At 36.6% G+C, this 20000-nt stretch overlaps 1 protein-coding gene and 1 long non-coding RNA gene across 7 annotated transcripts in view; both read left to right on the top strand.

Annotated features, from left to right (window-relative positions):
- Positions 1 to 20000, top strand: part of LOC103022015 (guanine nucleotide exchange factor VAV3) — a 228910-nt gene that overhangs the window by 50214 nt on the left and 158696 nt on the right. The gene's annotated exons all lie outside the window — the stretch shown is intronic.
- LOC125802527 (uncharacterized) lies at positions 853 to 2456 on the top strand. 4 transcript variants are annotated; one of them, XR_007439662.1, is made up of 3 exons: positions 853 to 944; positions 1133 to 1174; positions 1283 to 2456. It is a non-coding gene; the product is annotated as an uncharacterized LOC125802527 (long non-coding RNA). The 4 variants fall into 4 exon arrangements; XR_007439660.1 differs by having other exon boundaries at positions 1225 to 2456; XR_007439661.1 differs by lacking the exon at positions 853 to 944 and adding an exon at positions 959 to 1002.

Raw genomic sequence — 20000 nt, 5'->3', positions numbered from 1 at the left:
TAATTTGAATATACAATAAATCCCATAAAGAATGCAAAACTTGAATCAAATTTAGCATTAAAAATGATTAAGTATTTAATATTATTATATAATCAACACAACTTTTTTTCAAGAAATTATTAGGATAATTAGGTTAATTTAGTAAGGAAATAATTCCTATTTTTTAAATTAATAATAATAATATGAACCCTGTGCAGCAAGCTGGAGTGAACTGGGTGATAAGTCCAGCTGCGGCCTGAACTCATTCACGGCTCTTGAGATTCTGAAGGTTAAAAGCGAAACGTCTGTGTGTCAAGTCAGTGAGCTGTAGAGATGCTGGTTTAGGTGGAGTTTTTGGTGCATGGCTGTTTTGTGGTCAGACTCGCTGTGTTTCTCACTGCAGACCTTTAGCTTTAGCTTTAGCGCCCTGCTGAGAACCAACTGACTGTGGTTTTACTGCTGACCACAGAAAGAGGCTTTCACACACACACACACACACACACACACACACACACACACACACACACACTGAGTTAAAGGATGGACGTTTTGACAAAGCATCACCATTACTATCACCAACGGGGGACACTAAAAGCAGACACATGTTGCTGCTTCTCACTGCAGAACTTCTAACTGCTATATTTTATCAGGATAATGCTCACCCATACAGAAGATAGATAGATAGATAGATAGATAGATAGATAGATAGATAGATAGATAGACAGACAGACAGACAGACAGACAGACAGACAGACAGACAGACAGACAGACAGACAGACAGAAATGTAGAAAGACAGACAAACAGGTAGGAAGGGACAGATAGATAGACAGACAGAAAAGTAGAAAGACAGACAGGTAGATATGGACAGGTAGACAGACAGACAGAAAGGTAGAAAGACAGACAGGTAGGTAGGGACAGACAGACAGAAAGGAAGATAGGTAGGTAGGGATAGATAGACAGACAGGTAGGTAGAAAGACAGACAGAAAGGAAGATAGGTAGGTAGGGATAGATAGACAGACAGGTAGGTAGAAAGACAGACAGAAAGGAAGATAGATAGATAGATAGATAGATAGACAGACAGACAGACAGACAGACAGACAGACAGAAATGTAGAAAGACAGACAAACAGGTAGGTAGGGACAAATAGATAGACAGACAGAAAAGTAGAAAGACAGACAGGTAGGTATGGACAGGTAGACAGACAGACAGAAAGGTAGAAAGACAGACAGGTAGGTAGGGACAGACAGACAGAAAGGAAGATAGGTAGGTAGGGATAGATAGACAGACAGGTAGGTAGAAAGACAGACAGAAAGGAAGATAGGTAGGTAGGGATAGATAGACAGACAGGTAGGTAGAAAGACAGACAGAAAGGAAGATAGATAGATAGATAGAGCAGGCAGGCAGACAAACAGACAGACAGATAGGTAGGTAGGGATAGATAGACAGACAGACAGACAGACATACAGAAATGTAGAAAGACAGACAAACAGGTAGGTAGGGACAGATAGATAGACAGACAAAAAAGTAGAAAGACAGACAGACAGATAGGTATGGACAGGTAGACAGACAGACAGAAAGGTAGAACGACAGACAGGTAGGTAGGGACAGACAGACAGAAAGGAAGATAGGTAGGTAGGGATAGATAGACAGACAGACAGACATACATAAATGTAGAAAGACAGACAGACAGGTAGGTAGGGACAGATAGATAGACAGACAGAAAGGTAGAAAGACAGAGAGACAGGTAGGTAGGGACAGATAGACAGACAGACAGAAAGGTAGATAGACAGACAGACAGACAGACAGACAGAAAGGTAGGTAGGAAGGTTTTATGTAGACAAACAGACAGACCGTAAGGAAGGTATGTAGGTAAGTAGGTAGACAGACAGACAAATAAACAAGAAAGGTAGGCAGGTACGTAGACAGACGGACAGACAGACAGACAGAAAGGTAGGTAGGTAGATAGGCAGACATAATGAAAGAAATGTAGGTACGTAGGTAGGTAGACAGACAGACAGACAGAATGTTAGATACACAGACAAAGGAAGATGGATAGATACATAGATAGATAGATAGACAGACAGACAGACAGGCAGACAGAAAGGAAGATAGGTAGGTAAGGATAGATAGACAGACAGACGGACAGGTATTATCATATTATCATATTTAAGTCCTACGGAGACACCAAACGTTTGAGTAGATGAGTGAATCTTACCCGGAGGAAGACAGACAGTCTTCTGATAAATAAACAAATGCTAAAGCTAAGCTAGCTCAGCCAGTGTTACTATCCTAGTCCTGTACAGCCTGTATCTCTCAGCTGTTAAACAGCAGGTTTGTGAGGCTGCTTTTGGGTAGTGTACCTCCTGGTGAGAGAGTGAACAGTGTTCTGAACAGTGAGGCTCTATATAGACAGTTTCTGTGTATAAATAAATGATAAATAACCTGAAAAGTCACTAATAAAGTCATTACTGTAAATGAGAGTAGGAGTGTATCAGTGAGTGTGATGACTTACTCTGTTTAATGAGTCAAAGACAAGGTCAGTGTGTGTGTGTGTATGTGTGTGTGTGTGAGAGAGAGAGAGTATGTAATGTCATTGTATTTCCATAGTTAAATATATCACAGCTGGTGTGTGTGTGTGTGTGTGTGTGTGTGTGGAGGGGGGGTTGGTAATCAATAGCATCTTTTTCCACTCTTCCCTCAGTGTGTGTCCTTTCTACACACACACACACACACACACACATATTTCAACACAAGGGCACAACACACAAATAAAAAAAAAAAACACTTTAAAAACACACACACACACACACACACATCTTAGTACACAGACACATATGCATACACACAGGCATATATGCATATGAAATTACACAACACACATCACAATACACACAAACACACCCCTAAACAGATACATACAAGTATATGAATACATATGAAAGGACACACACACAATACATACATACACACACACATACACAAACACAGACAACATATGTGTGTAAATGTATAAATTCATATAAAACACAGACACACACTCACACAAATCACAATACACACACACACACTCACACACACACTTACACTTCTAAACATATATATATAAGCCTATACATGCATGTGAAAGCACACACACACACACACACCTGTACACAATCATATGAGCATATAACTGCCTGTAAAACAACACAAATCTCAAAACACACACACAAACACAACATACTGTGTATACATACATATATATATATATATATATATTTGAATGCATATGAAAGGAGACGTGCACACACACAAATACACACACACACACACAACTATACACTAGCATATGAGCATACGACTGCCTGTAAAGCACCACACACACACACACGCACACACACACTGAAGTGTCCTTCAAAGCTCCTGGCCGGATGTTTGCTGTTGGGTATCGAGTGACCAGCAGTGTAGGTAATGGATACTGACTGAGGAGCGAGTGTGTATGTGTGTATGTGTGTATGTGTGTATGTGTGTATGTGTGTATGTGTGTATATGTGTGTGTGTGTGTGTGTGTGTGTGTGTGTAATGCTATGGGAGATATGTGACCTGTGTGTGTTCTCAGTGCTGTGTGGATTCCTCACATGGCTAAGCATTGTATTCCAGCTACGGCCATAAACACCGTTCTTCATCACCACGAGAGGAATCCAAACCACCACCAACATCTCCAACACCATCCATCCATCAGAATGAGAGCTTCCTCGCCTCCTGAGATCTTTATTTAACAGTAGAACTACTTCAGGGTTTTCTGGTAGAAAGCAAAATTCAGGGTTCCATCAATTACAATTACAATTTTATCAGTCAGTTCCTTTTTTCAGGTCTTATAACACAGTAATTATATCAGACAGACACATGCCCTGATCTCTTTTACTCCAGAAGACATACGGCTGCTCAAAAATATCATCATTTAAAATGTAAAAGGAAGCAGAATTGTTATATTTTCCTGGAACTGATCATGTTTTGCTCAAAATTTTACCAAGCGCCTGTTTTTTTTTGAATGTATAGTCTTTAAATATATTCACACCTAAGATATCTTTTCAAAAATGGTTAAACTAGAGTGTTTATGAGTTGAAAGCATAAGAATATTGATGATTTGAGTTCATTACATGACTTATTAATTATTACTTTGATAAAATACATGGAGAAAGGATTTATTTATTTTTCTCGATAATCAATAATCACACCTCTAGGATACATGTAGATTAAATGACTACAAACCTCATGACACTCAGAGCAGCCTATGCCTTTCAGTATTTTAATCAGGACACACTGAGAAAACTAAATATATACAAAAATGTAAACGATGTAAAACGATATAAAGTAGTGCGCACACCATACCTATAGCTTTAGTTTGAGTAAAGCAGGTAGTTTCACACTTTTTTTTCTGTGGACGCTTTTGAGTCTTTATTTACTGATATTATTTGGTTTAATTGAAACATCATATAAATATGTTTGAAGCACTAAAGGTACATAATATTGTTTGGGAAAGGAGATTTTTCACTTTTCTAGGTGTTTTTCTCAATGGGTTTCTTGTAGATTTAGCTTTACCGCACTGGGATTTGATCACTATTTTTAGAAAGAGTAAGCTCCGCCCTTTCTAACCATATATGGATTATGTTTATGTGTGAAGGGATTACTGAGTAATTAAGCTGAGAACACAAAGTTTTAAGGGTTAATAACAGAACTGAGCATATCTAGTTGTAGATTTCTGGTATTTGAATGTTTTAAGAGGAATTGTGTTGCTTGTTAGATTTCTCATAAATAAAGCAATGCTAAAGCTAAGTTAGCTCATCCAATGTTGTTATCCTAGTTCTGTACAGCCTGTATCTTTCAGCTGTTAAACAGCAGGTTTGTGAAGAGGTAGGCTCTCCAAAGCTGCTTGTGGGTAGTGCACCTCCTGGAGAGCTGAGAAATATAAACACTTTCAGCTTGTGAGTTATGTGTTAGTGGATGTGTAAGCGTCACGGGTTGGCGTGTACTCTGGTGATCTAACGGTGACTGAAATCTGAGCAGATAGATGATGAGTCTCCGGCCTCAGATCACACATAAACACAGGCCTGGCTCTCGGAGCTCTGAAGTGCTCTGAAGTGCTCTGAAGTGATCTGGACGGGGTCGTGAGGGAGACACTTTGATGAAGTGTGCACTCTCTTGTGTTCCCTCAGGGGGCGGAGTCAGGACTTCCTGCTGTTCTCTTGTGATCTTTAGAGTTCCTGCTGCTGGTCTGAGAGTCTGAGAACAGAACCAGCAGCTTCTTTAAAGCATCTTAAACACTGTGGGGCACTGGCTCGTCTCTTAAGTGGGCATAAACGTGCTTGACACACTGCCCTACACTGTATAACTGTGTTACCGTATTTCCTGGAATATAATGTGCACTTAAAATCTATTAATTTTCCCAAAAAATCATCACTGCATCTTATAATCCGGGTGCTCCTTATGTATGAATTCTACCAGTCAGGTATTAAGGAGCAGTAAAGACACTCTAAAAGCTGAAGTACAGGGTTATAAGGGTGAGTTTCTCCAGCACTAAGGCTGGGTGCATTAGCATTAGCATTATCTGCTAACTGCAGCACTAGCTCTTTCACCGTTCAGAGGTGAGTATGTAGGACTGTAGTCTGCGTGTTTACAGTGTTAAAACAAGCTATGTAGGACAATCCGCTAGATGATAGTGCCCTGGCTTGCTAAGTGGTTGCTATCACATCTGTAGTAGTTGCTAAGGTGTTGCTAATTGGTTGCCAGGCAGTTTCTATAATTTCTGAGGGGGTCGCTAAGGTGATGCTAAGGTATTTCAAGTAGTTGGTAAGATGTTAGTTGTTGGTAATGTTGGTAATTGGTTGCTATTCTGTAGTATAGTATCATATATATGGTTGTTGCTAAGGTGTTGCTAGTCAGATGCTAAGACAATCCAGTTGCTAAGGTGTTGTTAAGGGTTTTTTTTTTTTAATCTGTGGATTTCAAAGTAGTTTTAAAGTTTGAAATATTGACCAATGCTGATTTTTAAAAAAGCAATTATCGTTTGATACCACTATAATTCTGATATCATCGTGCATCTCTTATTGTTTGATATAAATTATATATATATATATATTTTTGTATATTAAGGCCAAACACAATAAAACCTTTTTGTGTAATTTTTGTCTGAATGATTTTAGTGCATCCCTATTAATATAAATAATAGACGATAGTAATTAATTAATAATTATATTAATAATAAAAAAAGTTCTGGAAAACTCTTTATTTCCCATTGTGTAATCTCAGGTCACATGACCCAGCAACCTGCTTTGGAGGGTATTCTTCCTCTTTCCTTCCCTACAGTCAACCTCAGGGGTCAACTCCTGCTTCCTCAACACACAAACACACACACACACACACACACACACACACACACACACACACACACACACACACACACACACACGGTGCTTCCTCCTGGTCTGGGGTGGTTTATCTTTGAAGTTGTTGCCCTTTGCTCAGACTCAGAGCTGCTCAGTATATATATATATATCAAAAATTTATATTTGGTAGAATAACCCTGGTGGTTTTTAATCACAGTTTTTTTTAATGCATCTTGGCATCATGTTCTCCTCCACCAGTCTTACACACTGCTTTTGGATAACTTTATGCTGCTTTACTCCTGGTGCAAAAATTCAAGCAGTTCAACTTGGTTTAATGGTTGTAATCATCCATCTTCCTCTTGATTATTACAAGGTCATGAATCCTGTATGTTCTACCTACGTTTATTATAGATCACTGATCACCTCAGCACCTCCAGGTTTATAATCAGTAAATCAGCATTGATTCAAACTCATGTTTAATACATGATACAGGTGACCCTCATTTTCCATGTAGCCCAGCTAAATTATACAGAAGATACAGGATTCAGAATAAAATGTAATTGTTCAGCTTAATTTAGGGTGTGTCAGTGTCTCTTTGCTATCATAACGATGGGAAAAGTACACCTTGCTTGATTCGAAGCATGCAAAATTAATATACTAATTCTCTTAAATAATCATGGTTGTGGTTCATTTTAGTTAACGTAAAATAATAATCAACCAATCAGAGCGTCACCTGCTCATTCCCTTTAAGATTCCCAGTCAGTGGAGCTCCTGTGTTTTCTGTTACCAAGATACACAGTAGAAGGTGTGAAAATAGACTGTTGGCGGGGTGTTAGATAGCAACGAGCATTGTAATACACCTTGTGCAGACGGTAAAATAGAGTCATGAAATTTTCATTAAATTTGGATCGTAATAACATATATTTATTATTATTCACTTATAATTTCATTTATTCTTTACTTAACCAGGCAAATCATTAAGAACACTTTTTTATTTACAATAGCAGCCTGGCACAAGGCAAAAAGACCTGTTACTACAACATTTCTCTTTCAAATTTCTTAAAAACTGACAAATATGAAAGTGAATTCCTGTCTTTTCCTGCAGCAGCTTGAAATGCTAACAAACCAAGTATTGTTTTCATCATGGGGACCTATAGCATGATACGCTGAGCAGTATGGGTGTTACAAGCAGAAGATTAGTACTGTATTAAACTACATAGATGATGTCTCAAGACTACAATGTTGAATAAATTTAAAGGAAAGGTTTTCCTGTCTGAAGTAATTCAGATTCATTCGCAGTGTATCGTAGCTTTAGCCAGCTGAGCGCTGTGGACGGCTAAGGGTTAACTGCAGCAGGACTCTGAGCTCAGCTGGAGACAGAACAGCTCTATCAGGTCCATCTGCTGCATCCCGGCCAAGACCCCCATCAAACTTTAACCGCAGGGCTCTCTCAGAGACACGAGGAACAGCAGGAACAGCAGGAACAGCCAGATCTTTACTGATCTCTGAGGACTGATGAACCTCTGACCTTCTCTAACAGCACTGATGGAGATCTGAGGTCAGACAGAGGCACAATATGCCCCTGAACTGACTGTACCACGGACATCTCTACAGTGGCATCTCTGCTGGATTTCTCAGTTAGCTTTCAGTTAACAGCTGTGCTAAACTCGTCAAGAGTTACAGTAATTACTGGAGCCCTGTCTGTATGGTATTAGTTTCTCAGGGGGTATATATAGTACATAGAGTATATAGAGGTATTATAGAGTATAGAGAGATGAAGTGATGATCTACAGGAGATTATTATAGAGTATAGAGAGATGAAGTGATGATCTACAGGAGATTATTATAGAGTATAGAGAGATGAAGTGATGATCTACGGGAGATTATTATAGAGTATAGAGAGATGAAGTGATGATCTACAGGAGATTATTATAGAGTATAGAGAGATGAAGTGATGATCTACAGGAGATTATTATAGAGTATAGAGAGATGAAGTGATGATCTACGGGAGATTATTATAGAGTATAGAGAGATGAAGTGATGATCTACAGGAGATTATTATAGAGTATAGAGAGATGAAGTGATGATCTACAGGAGATTATTATAGAGTATAGAGAGATGAAGTGATGATCTACAGGAGATTATTATAGAGTATAGAGAGATGAAGTGATGATCTACAGGAGATTATTATGGAGTATAGAGAGATGAAGTGATGATCTACAGGAGATTATTATAGAGTATAGAGAGATGAAGTGATGATCTACAGGAGATTATTATAGAGTATAGAGAGATGAAGTGATGATCTACAGGATATTATTATAGAGTGTAGAGAGATGAAGTGATGATCTACAGGATATTATTATAGAGTATAGAGAGATGAAGTGATGATCTACAGGAGATTATTATAGAGTATAGAGAGATGAAGTGATGATCTACAGGAGATTATTATAGAGTATAGAGAGATGAAGTGATGATCTACAGGATATTATTATAGAGTATAGAGAGATGAAGTGATGATCTACAGGAGATTATTATAGAGTATAGAGAGATGAAGTGATGATCTACAGGATATTATTATAGAGTATAGAGAGATGAAGTGATGATCTACAGGAGATTATTATAGAGTGTAGAGAGATGAAGTGATGATCTACAGGATATTATTATAGAGTATAGAGAGATGAAGTGATGATCTACAGGAGATTATTATAGAGTATAGAGAGATGAAGTGATGATCTACAGGAGATTAGTATAGAGTATAGAGAGATGAAGTGATGATCTACAGGAGATTATTATAGAGTATAGAGAGATGAAGTGATGATCTACAGGAGATTATTATAGAGTATAGAGAGATGAAGTGATGATCTACAGGAGATTATTATAGAGTATAGAGAGATGAAGTGATGATCTACAGGAGATTATTATAGAGTATAGAGAGATGAAGTGATGATCTACAGGAGATTATTATAGAGTGTAGAGAGATGAAGTGATGATCTACAGGAGATTATTATAGAGTGTAGAGAGATGAAGTGATGATCTACAGGAGATTATTATAGAGTGTAGAGAGATGAAGTGATGATATACAGGAGATTATTATAGAGTATAGAGAGATGAAGTGATGATCTACAAGAGATTATTATAGAGTATAGAGAGATGAAGTGATGATCTACAGGAGATTATTATAGAGTATAGAGAGATGAAGTGATGATCTACAGGAGATTATTATAGAGTGTAGAGAGATGAAGTGATGATCTACAGGAGATTATTATAGAGTATAGAGAGATGAAGTGATGATCTACAGGAGATTATTATAGAGTATAGAGAGATGAAGTGATGATCTACAGGAGATTATTATAGAGTATAGAGAGATGAAGTGATGATCTACAGGAGATTATTATAGAGTGTAGAGAGATGAAGTGATGATCTACAGGAGATTATTATAGAGTATAGAGAGATGAAGTGATGATCTACAGGAGATTATTATAGAGTATAGAGAGATGAAGTGATGATCTACAGGAGATTATTATAGAGTATAGAGAGATGAAGTGATGATCTACAGGATATTATTATAGAGTGTAGAGAGATGAAGTGATGATCTACAGGATATTATTATAGAGTATAGAGAGATGAAGTGATGATCTACAGGAGATTATTATAGAGTATAGAGAGATGAAGTGATGATCTACAGGAGATTATTATAGAGTATAGAGAGATGAAGTGATGATCTACAGGAGATTATTATAGAGTATAGAGAGATGAAGTGATGATCTACAGGAGATTATTATAGAGTATAGAGAGATGAAGTGATGATCTACAGGAGATTATTATAGAGTATAGAGAGATGAAGTGATGATCTACAGGAGATTATTATAGAGTATAGAGAGATGAAGTGATGATCTACAGGAGATTATTATAGAGTATAGAGAGATGAAGTGATGATCTACAGGAGATTATTATAGAGTATAGAGAGATGAAGTGATGATCTACAGGAGATTATTATAGAGTGTAGAGAGATGAAGTGATGATCTACAGGAGATTATTATAGAGTATAGAGAGATGAAGTGATGATCTATAGGAGATTATTATAGAGTATAGAGAGATGAAGTGATGATCTACAGGAGATTATTATAGAGTATAGAGAGATGAAGTGATGATCTACAGGAGATTATTATAGAGTATAGAGAGATGAAGTGATGATCTACAGGAGATTATTATAGAGTATAGAGAGATGAAGTGATGATCTACAGGAGATTATTATAGAGTATAGAGAGATGAAGTGATGATCTACAGGAGATTATTATAGAGTATAGAGAGATGAAGTGATGATCTACAGGAGATTATTATAGAGTATAGAGAGATGAAGTGATGATCTACAGGAGATTATTATAGAGTATAGAGAGATGAAGTGATGATCTACAGGAGATTATTATAGAGTATAGAGAGATGAAGTGATGATCTACAGGAGATTATTATAGAGTATAGAGAGATGAAGTGATGATCTACAGGAGATTATTATAGAGTATAGAGAGATGAAGTGATGATCTACAGGATATTATTATAGAGTGTAGAGAGATGAAGTGATGATCTACAGGAGATTATTATAGAGTATAGAGAGATGAAGTGATGATCTACAGGAGATTATTATAGAGTATAGAGAGATGAAGTGATGATCTACAGGAGATTATTATAGAGTATAGAGAGATGAAGTGATGATCTACAGGAGATTATTATAGAGTATAGAGAGATGAAGTGATGATCTACAGGAGATTATTATAGAGTATAGAGAGATGAAGTGATGATCTACAGGAGATTATTATAGAGTATAGAGAGATGAAGTGATGATCTACAGGAGATTATTATAGAGTATAGAGAGATGAAGTGATGATCTACAGGAGATTATTATAGAGTATAGAGAGATGAAGTGATGATCTACAGGAGATTATTATAGAGTATAGAGAGATGAAGTGATGATCTACAGGAGATTATTATAGAGTATAGAGAGATGAAGTGATGATCTACAGGAGATTATTATAGAGTATAGCCTGCAGTACTTTATTTCTTTTACTTTCATTCTGATCTTCTGCTTCTGCTTTCTGCTGAAGCCGAGTTCCTTATAAGGCAGGTACTTCCTGTCTGAGCTTAACGGATGTATTTATAGCCGACCTGAACTTCCTGTTAAATTCACCTAAATCATAGCCTAGTGAAAATAGCTCACATGCCTCATCATAACCGCACACATACACACACACACACACACACACACACACACACACACACACACACACACACACACACACACACACACACACACACACACACACACACACACATCAATACACTCAGATTTAGAGTCAGGAATCTTGTATACTTTCAGAACTTTATTCCTCAGAGCCCACAGAGCGTATTTAGAGATCTGTAAATGTATCTTTGACCTTTAAACTTCCTATTTTTCTTTAAATGTGCTGCTAACTTTATCAGAAAGATGATTTGAAGTCTTTTCCATAGGTTTTACACTGGAAAAAAAGAGTAAAATTTACTTTAAAAAAGTTTCGCAACTTTCTGCATTTGCTTTTTTTAAGTAAATTTATTTTCAGATAAATTTAAGTAACTTCAACTCGATTTCAAGACTTAAATGTTACATAGAGTAAATAAGAGAACTGAACTTCAGTCAATCCTTTCTTTTAGTAAACTTTACTTCATTTATTTTTACTGAATCAATCCTTTCTTTTAGTAAACTTTACTTCATTTATTTTTACCGAATCAATCCTTTCTTTTAGTAACTTTACTTCATTTATTTTTACTGAATCAATCCTTTCTTTTAGTAAACTTTACTTATTTATTTTTACTGAATCAATCCTTTCTTTTAGTAAACTTTACTTCATTTATTTTTACTGAATCAATCCTTTCTTTTAGTAAACTTTACTTCATTTATTTTTACTGAATCAATCCTTTCTTTTAGTAAACTTTACTTATTTATTTTTACTGAATCAATCCTTTCTTTTAGTAAACTTTACTTCATTTATTTTTACTGAATCAATCCTTTCTTTTAGTAAACTTTACTTCATTTATTTTTACTGAATCAATCCTTTCTTTTAGTAAACTTTACTTCATTTATTTTTACTGAATCAATCCTTTCATTTAGTAAACTTTACTTCATTTCTGCATACAATATTACTTAATTACAATTACTTAATTTATACAATATTACTCAAATAATTTATGATACAAAATATATTATAATTCCTGAAATTCCTGAAACATGGATGGCATGTAATGCGTCCTTTTTAGACAGTTGGCTATAGAATATTAGTAGTGATATTTCACGACTGGACTTGTTGCACAGATTCTGCATTTTATCACAGTACCAGCACTTTATCACACTTTATAATACAGGAAATGGTAACTTGCTCTTATAGCCTACAACACCGTGACCAGGCACAACAGCATTATGCCCAAGCAAATGTAGCCCTAGTCTGCAAGACTGCACACTGATTGGTAGATAGTATTGGGGGACATGTGCTATATGCAAATAAGTGATGCCAGGAGCCAATAGGAAAATTATATTTCGTGTAATTTCGCAATGTCTTTGCACTATTGCCTCAGCTCTGTTATTTTATGTTGACAATGGGTTCCTGTCGTTCTCAGTCTCTTTCACTGTGTTATAATATCACTGACAGTTGGCTGTGGAATATTTAGTAGTGAGTAGTGATATTTCAGGACTGGACTTCCCTCCTGTACAGCGTAGTGTAGAAGAGGATCACAGGGCTGTGAGATCCCGTGATGTGTCTGCTGAGTTTCTGAGGTTTAGCAGTGTCAGTTCACAACCTGCCCTGTTCCTCAAAACCTTCTCCCACACTCCAGATCTACTCACTCACCGTCCAGATCCAGATTCAGATCCAGATCCAACCATGATCTCCTCACTCAAAATCCAGATTCAGATCCAGATTCAGATCCAGATCCAACCATGATCTCCTCACTCACCGTCCAGATCCAGATTCAGATCCAGATCCAACCATGATCTCCTCACTCACCATCCAGATTCAGATCCAGATTCAGATCCAGATCCAACCATGATCTCCTCACTCACCATCCAGATTCAGATCCAGATTCAGATCCAGATCCAGATCCAACCATGATCTCCTCACTCACCATCCAGATCCAGATCCAACCATGATCTCCTCACTCACCGTCCAGATCCAGATTCAGATCCAGATCCAACCATGATCTCCTCACTCACCATCCAGATTCAGATCCAGATTCAGATCCAGATCCAACCATGATCTCCTCACTCACCATCCAGATTCAGATCCAGATTCAGATCCAGATCCAGATCCAACCATGATCTCCTCACTCACCATCCAGATCCAGATCCAGATCCAACCATGATCTCCTCACTCACTGTCCAGATCCAGATCCAGATTTAGAGCCAGATTCAGATCCAGATTCAGATCCAGATTCAGATCCAGATTCAGATCCAGATCCAACCATGATCTCCTCACTCACCATCCAGATCCAGATCCAACCATGATCTCCTCACTCACCGTCCAGATCCAGATTTAGATCCAGATTCAGATCCAGATCCAACCATGATCTCCTCACTCACCATCCAGATCCAGATCCAGATCCAACCATGATCTCCTCACTCACCGTCCAGATCCAGATCCAACCATGATCTCCTCACTCACCGTCCAGATCCAGATTCAGATCCAGATCCAACCATGATCTCCTCACTCACCATCCAGATCCAGATCCAGATTTAGATCCAGATTCAGATCTGGATTCAGATCCAGATCCAACCATGATCTCCTCACTCACCATCCGGATCCATATCCAGATTTAGATCCAGATTCAGATCCAGATCCAGATTCAGATCCAGATTCAGATCCAAACATGATATGTACATATGGTTGCATATTTGATAGTACATGTGATAAGTACCGGAGCTTACTGAAGTATTGATCATTGGAGCTTCTGTATTGTTTGTTTAGTGTTTTGTCTGATTCTCTGTTTTGCGATCACATTTCCTTTAAGCTGCTTTGCAAAAACATCAGTTATAAAAATCACTAAATTTAGTTTAATATCCTGTTCTGTTGGTCAGTGCTTTTCTGTGATTGGTTGAACACCTGGGTCTGCAGTGATTCACCTTAAAGCAGCTGAACTGCATCTACAGTGTATCAGTGATCACTGAGAGACACTCAGAGTGTTTAGCTGTAGTTAAAGCCCCTGTGTGTGTGTGTGTGTGTGTGTGTTATTGGTGTGTGTGTGTGTGTGTGTGTTATTGGTGTGTGTGTGTGTGTGTTATTGGTGTGTGTGTGTGTGTTATTGATGTGTGTGTGTGTGTGTGTTAGTGGTGTAAAGTCTGGGTGGAGGCTGCAGCAGTGTGATGTAGGTCACAGCTGTTTCCTGGCGGCGTTCTCTCTCGGGTTCTGGACGCTGCAGTGGTTCAGGTGTCTCGATGGACGCAGTGGAGTTCACACATGAGCCCTAAGCCCCTCCCCCACCAACTCTGACATCATCATTTCCTCTTCTGTATCAGAGGTTCATATTCATTTAGAAACAATAGCAAAGTTTTAAAAGTTCAGAAATCAATATTTGGTGGAACAACCCTGTTTTCTAATCACAGCTTTTAAGCATCTTAGAATCATGCTCTCCTTTACCAGTCTTACACACTGCTTTTGAGTTAAATTCCTCTGGAATGTAATCAAGAAGAATCAGTGGTATATAACAGGGTGCTATTAAGTGTTAATAATTGGTATAACAGTGTGGTAAAGTGTTAATAATTGGTATAACAGTGTGGTAAAGTGTTAATAATTGGTATAACAGGGTGGTAAAGTGTTAATAATTGGTATGACACAGTTGTTAAGTGTTAATAATTGGTATAACACATTTTTAAAGTGTTAATAATTGGTATAACAGTGTGGTAAAATGTTAATAATTGGTGTAACAGTGTGAAAGCATTAATAATTGGTGTAACGGGGTGGTAAAGTGTTAATAATTGGTATAAAAGTGTGGTAAAATGTTAATAATTGGTATGACAGTTGTAAAGTGTTAATAATTGGTATAACACATTTTTTAAGTGTTAATAATTGGTATAACAGTGTGGTAAAGTGTTAATAATTGGTATAACAGTGTGGTAAAGTGTTAATAATCGGTATAACAGTGTGGAAAGTGTTAATAATTGGTATAACACAGTTGTAAAGTGTGGATAGTTGGTATAACAGTGTGGTAAAGTGTTAATAATGGGTATAACAGCATAATAAAGTGTTAATAATTGGTACAACAGTGTGGAAAGTGTTAATAATTGGTATAACACAGTTGTAAAGTGTGGATAGTTGGTATAACAGTGTGGTAAAGAGGTAATAATTGGTATAACAGTGTGGTAAAGTGTTAATAATTGGTATAACACAGCTTTAAAGTGTTTATTGTGTATTATTACAATCAATAATGCAACTATTCCTGTACTGATAAAAGTCAGTGGATCTGAACGCAGTATAAATCGTTTTATTGTTGAGTTTTAAAGCGATAGTTCTGGTGAAGGTGGTTCTCAGCTGGTTTGTGATGCTGCTTCAGGCTGTGGTTTGTTCAGTAATAGGTACAGTGTGTGAGAGAATGCGCCGCTGCTGATGTTATCTGCAGTCTGGAGATGTGCAGCTGATTCCTGCAGCTGATAGGTGTATAATAATGCGATGTGACCCCCAGCAGAGCTCAGGTAACTGATTTATCTGCACTGAGCTCATCTTATCAGCTGTAGTGAAGCAGAGCAGCATTGTTTAATAGTTTCATTACTCTGATATCGATCATAAGACTGTTATTACTCTGTAAATACTGATATATAAATAGAGCTAGAGCAGTTTAAAAATATTTATAATGAAATATACACTTAAAAAAACACACACACTGACCCGCTGCACTTATTCTTTTACATTAGTGTATTTTTTGCAATATAAGGTGCACTTAAAATACTTTAATTTTCCCAAAAATCAACAGTGAACCTTATATAATCTGGTGCTCCTTATGTATGAATTCTACCAGTCAAGTATTAAGGAGCAGTAAAGACACTCCACTGAAGTACAGAGTTATAAGGATGAGTTTTCAGTGAAGTTTCTCCAGCACTAAGGCTGGATGCAGCAGCATTAGCATTAGCCGCTAACTGCAGTGTTAAGCACTACTTAACTCTTATTATCGTCCTGTAGCCTGCTGCTAACCACAACTAGTATGCTGGAGTAGCATTAGCATTAATCGCTAGTTAGCTCTTTTACCATTCAGACACGAGTATATCGGACTGTAGCTTGCTGCTAACCCCAGCTAGCACTGCTGGAGCAGAATTAGCATTACTTACTAACTGCTAAACTTTTATAACATTATACTAAAAAACATGGTATCAAATGTATTTCAAAAACCAAAGCGATGGTATGAAACACACTATAAGCACCATCTTTTCACTAAAATGTTATATTGTTGTTAAACCAAGATTGAGGCAAAACACGCTTTGCCTCGTCTCTTTCGCAAATACAACCATATAAAACTAAATAAGATAATTAACATGTAACGTAAAGTTAATCAAATATTGTCAAATGTAAATTATGTAAGTTTAAGGTTTTGATGTGTTGTTTCCATGATCAATATACAGCTGGTGTGTATGGATACTGCTGAACATGTTCCAGTCTGGTTATATTCTACTGTCAGTCGCTAGAGCGAGCACCCAATTGAGGGGGATTCTGATACCATCGTTCTTGTACGTTCTTGTATTGACTGTCACAGAATTTAAACATCCTCTCGCTCAGGTTGTCATTGCATTCATAATAATTCATAACCAGTCATTAGATGGTTATTAACAGCAGGAGCATAGCAGACGTATGTAGTCTAGTATGAAGATAATCCGTGCAGAGACTCAAGAGAACTCCAGATAAACTCCAACAGTCCAACTAAACTTCTTTAATATATTTACATTCTACTAAAATAAATACATTCATTTACAATCAGCATATATGCAGCTGAAACACTAGAGAACAGCCTAGTGCAAAATCCAACATTATATTATCAACATTAACATTTTAATATTTTAACATTATAGTCATTATAGCTTTTAGTAAAATGTGTTTTGGGGAGGGGGAGGGGGGTGTAGTGTACTATAGGACTCTACTCTGTGGGCGTGGCCTAAGCTTTTGTACTTAATGGATTTATTTTTTCTACTTACATTCCTTTTACTTTTATACTTTAATAGAACTTTTGAAACCAGTCCTTTTAAAATTACTTTTATTTAACGAGTAAAAAGCTTGAATTGATGCTTCTTCAACTTCTACAGAAGCATTTTATGAAACACTAGTGTCTATACTAACACCTACACAGATACAGGACTACAGTATTACCAGAGGTGGAAAAAGTACTGAAAAATTGTAATTAAGTAAAAGTACCTTTACTTTGCTAAAATTCTACTCAAATAAAAGTAAAAGTACCCATCTAAAAATCTCCTCGAGTAAAAGTAAAAAAAGTACTCAATTTAAAATGTACTTTGAGTAAAAGCTACATAGTTACTTTTAATTATTTGATGTAAAAAAGTAAAAACAAATCATACATTAAATTGTTTTTAATGAACTATTGTTCCACATAATAATTTAAACCTTTCAGGCAGTATTTGTTCAGACCCCCCCATAAAACAAGTGGTATAGGTTTCTACGATCCATTTTTTTTCTTTACTATTAGAAAGTTATGGTAATATAGGCGACTATAAACAGTATTTTTATAGTTTTACAGTTTATTATTATTTTTTAACTTGTCATTGCTGTGCTTTAACTGCTATTTACATGTTTTTTTTTTAACATTTAAGCAGATTGTTTAATGATAAAAGTACTCACACCACATGCTGCAGGCACATTTTGTATTGCATGAGGACGTTATTGCCTCGTTATTCCATGCGTGAGCATCCGTGCCATTTTTTTTTTTTATTCCGACAATTATTTTTTTTCCCCAGCATTTTATTTTTTACTCAGTAATTGTGAGTTTTCCAATGTAGCAAAGTAAACTACTTGTGTCAAAATGTACTTGAGTAAAAGTAAAATGACCTATTTTAAAAACTACTTTACAAATTACTCATAAAATCTACTCAATTACAGTAACTCGAGTAAATGTAATTCATTACTTTCCACCTCTGCGTATTACTATATTATAATCTCTCTCTCTCTTGCTGTTTTAATATGTGTGTGTTTTTATGATCGTGTTCCTGGATGAGGGTTCACAGCTGGCAGTAGTGAACAGTAGTGAGTTCCCCTGTGGTTTAAACAGTGCTTCCCATTTTCTGATAAAGCCGTTACAGGCAGGTGAAAATCCTCTCATGTTCCACCTCACTGAGGAACCCTCGCTGTTCCCCAAACCATTCACTCTCTCCAGAGACGAGCAGCTTCAGCAAATACTCTGTGGCTTTTAGGAAATGAGAAATTATATACATGATAAAGCACTTTTTATACGGGAAATTAAAATTAAATAATTTCCAGCCAAATCCAGTTAATCCACATACTTTATTTCAGTAATTCAGTTTAAAAATGTGAAGTTCAATATATTATATAGATATACAGTATTTTTACACACAGAGTGATCTATTTGTTTTTGTGATACATTTTTTAAATCATTTTTTTATTATCTTGCTTTCTGTAGTGTATGAAAATTGTGATTATTAGTTAGTTACATTGATACGTCTCTGTTTTTTTATTGTATATATTTTTATATATTTTTAATATATTTTCTGTAATCTGTAAAGCACTTTGTAAGTTGCTATATAAATAAAGATTACTTACTTACTTACTTTATTGTTTTTTTTTTAACAAAAGTATAGATTTAAAAAAAAGGAAAGAAATACAACATAAGCAGATACAGATACAAATACATATCTGGACAAACCATCTCAGTCACTAATACACACCAAATAAGTACAAACAAGTACAAAGTGAGTGTCTGATATTTTAGCTAATGAGATAAAAGCAAATCTTTAAAAGTCTAAACTAAAATCCACTTTTTCTTGTTCTTTTGTATTTTAAAATACAGCAGGTCTCTCTGAGTTGTTTATGATGCTGCACATGATGAAACTCTTTCTCATCCTCTCTTTGAGAGAACTGTCTGCAGTAGACTGTAAAAGAAAATCCTCAGAAATACGAGTTGATCAGAGAGAAATGTTAGGGTGTCGTTGTTAACCAGTGACTTCATGGCCTCGCCCACCTCGGCTCATACAAAGAGGAGCTTACTGCTTTTGTTTACAGAGCTAGTTAGCGTTAGCTATCTTGTGTAAGTAACTGTAGGTTTAAATCGGATCTCCGGTTGATTCTGCATTTTCCCGAGATCTTAAATAATATACACTAGGGAAGCATGATTTTATGATATAGAGCATCTCTGGGGCTTCGATGTGGAGAAACTGCCCAAACACCGAATCACCAGTTTAGTAGAGTTAGTTTAGCTGAAAGAGGAAGAGTGGAGAGACACGGAGTCCAAGCTTCTTGAGGTCTAGTGTGAAGTTTCCACCAATCAGTGATGGTTGGTGGTGAGGTGAAAAAAAAAAAATAAAAGGTGAAGGAAGTGGAGGTATGGTAATGACTGGGCGTGGTCCTTCTCCTAAACTTTAGTAAAACAGGTGCTGAGAGGTATCATAGAGAACTGTCTTGTGATCCAG

The sequence above is a fragment of the Astyanax mexicanus genome, chromosome 6 (assembly GCF_023375975.1).
Source record: "Astyanax mexicanus isolate ESR-SI-001 chromosome 6, AstMex3_surface, whole genome shotgun sequence".
NCBI classification, from domain to species: Eukaryota; Metazoa; Chordata; class Actinopteri; order Characiformes; family Acestrorhamphidae; genus Astyanax; species Astyanax mexicanus.
Note: the sequence above shows the minus strand (reverse complement) of the source record. Positions and strands in the feature narration are given on the sequence as shown.